This window comes from Anas platyrhynchos, chromosome 35 (assembly GCF_047663525.1).
Source record: "Anas platyrhynchos isolate ZD024472 breed Pekin duck chromosome 35, IASCAAS_PekinDuck_T2T, whole genome shotgun sequence".
NCBI classification, from domain to species: Eukaryota; Metazoa; Chordata; class Aves; order Anseriformes; family Anatidae; genus Anas; species Anas platyrhynchos.
In genome coordinates, this window is record NC_092623.1 from 4,944,387 (window position 1) to 4,952,068 (window position 7,682).

Consider the following 7,682-nt stretch of genomic DNA (forward strand, 5'->3'; position numbering starts at 1 on the left):
GCTGCCATTTCATTTCTCTGGCGTTTTATAGGCAAAGCTTGACACTATTAATAACATTAATAGGACATGTCACTGCAGTCTTAAATTGTCATCCCCCAATCATTGATCTAACGTCTCACTTGGACGTGCCAGCACATACTGTCTGCTAGAATTACTTCTACTAAATAGCTGTAATTGCCATGCCCGGCTCGTTTTGTCTTGGGTGCCCTATAAAGATCCCTGGCAAACTAGCTTAATTCACTACTGAGAGGAAGATCTGCTTTGTGTTCCTCTGTGCGTTGACTGATTTCTAGTTTTATTCCCGCAGAAAAAATGTGCTGGTCCCCTCCTCAGAGCAGCAGCGCGTCCCACAGCAGTGCACATTTGCACAGAAGTGCTCTTGGCCGAAGCAAGAAGGCAGGAGGACTCTGCACAGGCTGGAAAGCCCTCTTGCTTATTATACCTCTACGACTAGGGATAAATCACATAAATCCCGTATATATTGATGCATTTAAAGTAAGGTTTTCTTTCAATTCATTGCTCGTTACTGTCAAATAAGTTTGGGTATCTGTGATGTCAGTAAAGAAATGAATGACAATTTCCTTTATTCCTTTTGAACTCCTAGGAATGCTTTAAGATGCCACAGTCTTTGGGAGCATTAGGAGGGAAACCAAATAATGCCTTTTATTTCATAGGATTTTTAGGTAAGGAAAAAAGAAACTTATTCCAAATGTGCAGATGATCAAAAGAGAACATTTTTTGAAGGGAAAATAGTAAGGGGTCTAAGCGTGAACCTCTAGAAGTAAAGAAAGATGAGAATAGAATAAAATAAATGAAGAAGCATATCTAAAAGAGTTTAGAAACAGTATGAGATGATCCTTAACAGGAGCAGAAAGTTAACAGCAAAGCTAGGTGTAAAAATAAGTGATGACATCAACAAGAGCAACATACTGAGAATAGCTGATAGCATTTGACAAGTGTATTGGTCAAATGTCACTTTTATTTTCTTGTATTTCAAAACTGTTTCTGATAGCAGTATCTTTTTCACCTTTTGCATACCTTCTGTTATTAAGTATTGCTCTAATTAATTTTAAATGCGTTCCTTCAGATTTCACCCCACTTTGGGCCAAAATTTTGCAACCCTATTTTGTCCTTTTGTAAAACCTAACCTGTTTTAGTTAGGCTTTTTTGTTCCAATTTCCGAATGAATGCCTAATGGGATTACAGATTGCATCTGTGAACATCCTGTACCTTTTAATCTGTCAAATGTTAGTGTTTACAACACTTGAGATTTAAAAAAAAAAAAAAAAGTACTGGATCTCACATGGAAAAATAAAAGTATGTGACAAAGATAGAACATAACCAACCAAAAAATTACAGTAATAGGTGACAATAGGAAGTTATACTAAATACCCTGTGGGAAACGCTGTGTCTAAACCTTCCGATTCTCTTAAAGAATCCCTAGCTGGAAAGTCTAGATTATACTGACTGCAATGGCAATCTAATTTCTATTTTACAGTTCTGGACCAAGTGCTTATTAATGTCACTTGCTTATTTTTAACATACGGCTTTTACCCATCCAGGCAATGAGCTGATCTATCTGGACCCTCACACCACTCAAAGCTTTGTAGATTCAGAAGAAAATGGCACGGTTGACGATGAGAGTTTCCACTGCCAGGAAGCCCCACATAGAATGAAGATCATGAATTTGGACCCTTCAGTAGCTTTAGTAAGTGTCAGGAAATCTTGAATGCATGTACTTTATCTCAAAGTAATGTCTCTCTACATTGGTAAGGGCAGCAATGCATCTCCTTGAACAGAACCAAGATCACAAAGCTGTCTTCTGTGATCAACACATAGTAGTTTGTACATAACTACATGGAGAATCTTAGGGCAAGTGGGGAGCTGTCTGTACTGTAGGGAGCTCGCTTTGTTTTCTTTACTGAGCAGCTTTTACTTCTTTCAAGAGGCATTATAATGGTCAGAGCAAGGAACTGAAACAGGTTTACGTGTTTTATTCTATCACTACTTTATGTTTGGTCACCTCTAGACAAGTTACTTAAACTTACTTTATATCATAAGTTGAAAATGTTTAAGTGGAATTATTGTATTTCACCCCAAATTACAAATACAAATGTATTATTTGTAATTCACCCAAAATGTCATGGGGGTACTGTGGTATTTGAAAAAATTGGATCTGATCCCATGCCAGTATCCTGTGATTGGGTGATTGGCAGTTGTCACCAGTGGGATGTGTTTCTAAAGCTTTAAACAATCTGTAAAGATACCGGTATCTGTCATTCATTCATATACCTGTTTTTTAATACTGCTGCTTTTTAGAAAGTTTTTTTGTTTTGTTTTAATACTTAACTACGTAACTGTGCAAAATGTGGCATGATGCAACGAGACAGACAAAATCATAATGAAGAGCAAATATTTTCAGTATAGATACCAGAATGGAAATGTTCCTTAGGTGGTCCATCATCTACAAGTTTTCAGCTTCTGCTGATACCTGGACTGTAGGAACTGGGTGGCGCTCCATGGAGGAGCACACAGGAGCTGCTGCTATTTTTTGCTTGACTATTTCGTTAGGGGTTTGCAGGGCCTTGTTCTCCCCTTGGGTTCTCTCCCTAGAGCTGCCACATATTTGGAGTCTTATATCTACTGATCGTACAGGGCATTACTGTATCAGAGGTCAAACCGCCTTACCTGCTGGTACCACATACCTACCATCTGCAAAGGTAAAACTCTGTGTGTTTGTTTTTTCCCCTAAGGGCTTCTTTTGCAAAGAAGAATGTGATTTTGATAACCGGTGTAGTCTTGTACAAAAGGTAAGAGTGGGAACTTAGCATCTCGATTTGTTCTTTATAAAGTCTGGTTTTTATTGTCTGTTTTTTGTAAAATTTTCCTTTGCATTTTCCTTTGTATACAAATTGTATGAGCCATGGAGAAGAATGCATTAAAGCATCAGGGTAAGGCAATACTACTGAATTGCTAATTGGAAATTGTTCAGCACTTTACCAGCCACAAACCCTGCCAGTTGGAAAATGGGTGTAAACATCCACACTTGAAGGTGTTACTGGGTGACACTTGCTTTTAACTTCTAATTCTCACTAAATGACTCAGGTTTAACTGCCATATTGTAGTGATGTATCAATGATTTGCTTCCTGATCCTTTTTTATTGTTTGACATAATAGATTGCGTGTTCTAATTATGACTGTTAGTCCCTGCTATCTTAAAGATCTGATTCTGTAAGTGCTGCAGGCCTCTAGCTCCTGCTGATTTAGGGAGAACAGAAGGTGCTGGCTGCCACAGGAAACAGACTTGAGGATGTTTCTGCATGCAGCTGTTAAGCTAAGCACCAGACGTCTGAATGTAAAGTACCATCAACCTCTAAGGGCATTTATTTAAAAAAAAAAAAATCATCTAAGGAAAACAGTTTGTAAATAACTGAAATACAGGACAGAAGGTAACTTCTCTTTGAAGAGGAATAGCGTTTGGCTTCAGGAACACCTTTTTTCCTGACCAAAACCTGTCCTTCAAAATCTGATGCGTTTTTTTTTTTTTTTTTCCCCTTTGGAGGAGCTGATAGATCTGTCTTTTGTGCTATTGATCAACAGAAAACTTGAGGAGAGTTCTATGCAAGCAACTTTCTTTTAAAAAGCAGAAAATATTGTACATTCCTAGTGTGCTTGCTACGTGTAAACAAAATTACAGGTTTGCAGATATCAAAGCTGATATCAAAAGATGATAAGACTGATAATTTGTAGTACAGTTCAAGAGATCTGTCTTCCAGATGTGTTTTAACTAGGGATGTATTACAGAGACCATGGTGCTTGGATTTCACAGTATGTCTGTATAAAGACTTTTTTTTCCTGATGGACATGCGTAATTAAAAAACACTTTCAATTAAGCAGACACGTTTTGTGTTTGAAGCGTCTCCCGAGCCAGCTTTTAAAATGAAAGCATTCTGTCCTCAGGAGATTCTAAAGCAGCAGAGTCTACGGATGTTTGAGCTGGTCCAGAAGCACCCGCCACACTGGCCTCCTTTCATACCTCCAACAAAACCAGAAGTGACAACCACAGGAGCAGGTAAGGCACCGATTAAAAGCCTAATTGTGCAATGTTATGTTCCTCGTTAGCAAATAAAAGAATAATCACAGGTAGAATAACTATCCTTTGTGAGTGTCAAGCAATATATAGCAGGCATGTATCCAAACAAGCCATACAATTGCTAGCACAGATTTTTTTTTTCACTCTTACAAAGTACTTTTCTGGAATGCGTCTTTCAAAGTTTTTTTTTAAGTGAACAAAATCAGGCATGTCTTTAGAAGCATTTTTTTCTTTATCTTTTTTTACAGAACTCATTGAATCTACTGACAAGCTATTTGAATTGGAAGAAGAATTTGAAATCCTGAGTGTGTGAAGGAAACTGTGGTGACTCTTCTGAGTGTTGAATATATTGGTAATATTATTGCATTGACTTAAACAGCCATGTTAGCCCCGAAGTGCCTGAAATTATGGATAACAGAGCACAGAAATCTAGTAGCATCCAAAACTCCAAGGGCAGTTTAACACACAAGCTTCCCCGGATGGAAAGGCAGTAAGAGATCTTGTGATAAGATGCTTAAAGGGAATCTCTTTTTAACGTACCTTACGTGGAGACAAACGGGCCTTTGAGATTAAGGCAAAAATGCATGTATCACTGGGCACCATGTTTGGAGAAAGGGATAACCCAAATGGATATTTCTTGCTCTCATATAATAATGCAATAGTTTAGTTCTTCAAGCAAAACAGTCTTCAGTTCAGGAGGATGTTTACTTCTGTTCCCTCCTGTGGGCTGCGTCATAGGAAAAATACATTGTCTTGTTTAAAAGATTGACTGGATCAGGAGAAAATTGTTTCCTTGTTAAATATTTTAACATGTATTTGAGCAACCAGACTTTATTACAAAAATGTTTCTGTAAAAGGAACTATGTCTAATGGACACATTTTGCAATAGCCTTCCTGTTTCTGGGAGACCTCAAGAGGAACAGGAGCCTCAAATAGTTGATACAGATCACAACCACTGTTATAGTTATGGTATATTTCACCTTGACCTTAAAATTCAAATGATTAAAACTTAGGTTATTTCTTTCCGAGTTAAAACGAGTCAAAGGTGGTTTAACTGTACCTTATTTATTTTAGAATAGATTTACACAAGTTTCTCTGTTACAGCACTTTATCTGTGCATCTAATAAATTTCTTAAGCTTTTCTTAGGTTGTATGCTGCTATGTTTGGTTAATTTGTGTGAACTAAATATAAACCAGGTGATCTTAAAACTTAATATAGAAGCGTACACAGATTACTGAATTGTTGCTTTTTGACTTCTTGCCTTTTGAAATCTGTTTTGGTAGAAGTGCCTTAACCCTACAGGTTTATCAGAACAGCCTGGGCAGTTTTATTTCTAAGGCAGAGAATCTCTCTCTAGCAGCCATAAGAAAAACAGTTCAGAATAAAGAAAGGCAAAGATTTTTAATCCATGCTGAAGTTCCTTTTCACTACCAGACAGTCCCCCTTGTAGTCATGTTGTCATGCTAGTGTAATGAACATGAACTGCAGACTTTCATCTTCACCAATAAATGACAACATAGAGAAATACTGAATATCTCTCACTCTTATTTATAGATTTTCTTTTCTTTTTCAGTAGTTCAGCCCTAGTCAACTCAGAGGTGGGCAGCAGCAGCTTCTATGGAGCTCCTATGCTGAAAAAAAAAAAAAAAAAGTTGAGCCTTGAGGGAAAAGGAAGGTGGGAGAGCCAGATGGGGCAAGAGGAAGGGAGGTGGTTTGACCAGGACACCTTGAGGGTCTGGGAAGAGAAGAAATGGATGGGTGCTTAAGAAATGAGCAGCATCACAGCCTACATACGGAAGAATTGTGACGAGCAGTTTAGAAATGTGAGCGATTGGTGGTCTTGTGTTGATCGGCAGCTGTGCTCCATGGTTATAGCTGTAATTTCAGCAGGTTACTGTGTAAGCCGCATGTTGCCACTTCCTTGATCAAGGCAATGCTGTTCAGTTGCAGGGAAGAGGGGCAAGACTCAGGGAAGAAACGGAATGGAGAAAACTCTACACTGTGGATATGCACACGTAGCCATAAAATCAGTGCTGGACAGAAAGAGAGACAGACAGACAGACAGAACGAAAGGAGGGAAGGAAGGAAGGAAGGAAGGAAGGAAGGAAGGAAGGAAGGAAGGAAGGAAGGAAGGAAGGAAGGAAGGAAGGAAGGAAGGAAGGAAGGAAGGAAGGAAGGAAGGAAGGAAGGAAGGAAGGAAGGAAAGAGGAAGGTAAAGGGAGAAAGAAGGAATACCCCACACTCATAAAAGTGAGAAAGATCCAGGTGTAAAATTACGTAAAAGAAAGACAACTGTCATGTTGTGGTCTGATAGTTTCTGGGAGAAAGCAGAAACCCAGCAATTCTGTCTTTCCTACTCCTCCAAACCAATTCCGTTGACAACTCTGAATGCTTCCAGCTAGAATAAAAAGGAAGCATGAAGTGGAGGGCTCCTTGCCATCACTGTATTTCTGGAGCAGATTTCTGGATAGTCCCCGCAGCCAGCTGTAGGGCCTGTGCCAGGCTTGGAGTGGCTGCAGGGAACATGCCAGGGGCTCGAGGTGCTGCAGGGAACATGCCAGGGGCTGGAGGGGCTGCAGGGCGAGTGACACGGGTTTGAGGGGCCTCAGGTCCCAGCGCAGTGGTTGAAGTCGATGCAGGGAACATCAGAGTTGTTGGAGGGGCTGCAGGTAAAATGCCAGGGGTTGCGGGGGCTGCAGGGTGCTGAGTCACAGCTTTGCATCAGGTCAAGACGCATTTTCCTAGAACCATCCATTTCCTCCTGAAGGGGCTGAATAGCATGGAACGGTCTTCAAAATGCACAGAGCAGACCCCAGCAAACGTAGGGATGCTGCTAGCAAGTAGGGAACTTTTTTGTTGATGTTGTTAACATTGTTTCACGACAATAGATGCAAACATGTATCTTGAGTTGAGGGCAAAGGTGACCTTGGATCTGAAGCACACAGGCGTTCACTAATGTCCCCCCATCCGGAGTGAATCCACAACGACTCGGAAGGAAAACTAAAGTCCAAAGCAGTACACTGGGATAAAGAGAGTTTAATAGGGTAGAAAAGGAATAAAAACAATATAATAAATATTAATATTTATAATTTATAATATAATAACGTATAAAAATTGTTTAATTAATAAGATTAAATAATAATCATCATAATTTTATAGTAAGAAAACAACGCCATACTGTACAACACAGTCAATAAAGTGGATTTAATGCAATAAAAATAAAACCCATTTATCCCATCCCAATGAGTTCCTATCCCCATCATCACTTCCCATCCCACTGATCATTTCCTATCCCAACAACGTCCCAGTTCTGATCCCAAGGCTGAATTCCCAACTCCCACCCACCCATCCAGCCAGCCATGCACCCATTTTCTGCATTTTCAGGTCACAAGACTCTGATGAAGGCCACCTCAGCCTTTTCCCCGAAAAAAAAGCTGCTCTTTATTGTGAAAAACTTCACTTTTGCACAACACTGCAGACCCAGCCAAGATGGTCCTGCAAGACAAGGTGAAACAAACATACAAAACCCATATGGATGTAAATTGGTTCATCTAAACAAATTCCTACCACGAAATCCTGATCCTCAAT

General features: G+C 39.6%; 1 long non-coding RNA gene across 1 annotated transcript; it reads left to right on the plus strand.

Moving 5' to 3' along the window:
* Positions 1-1,566: 1,566 nt before the first annotated feature.
* LOC140000932 (uncharacterized) lies at positions 1,567-4,072 on the plus strand. Its single transcript, XR_011806124.1, has 3 exons — positions 1,567-1,708; positions 2,754-2,810; positions 3,961-4,072. It is a non-coding gene; the product is annotated as an uncharacterized lncRNA (long non-coding RNA).
* The last annotated feature ends 3,610 nt before the right edge of the window (positions 4,073-7,682 follow it).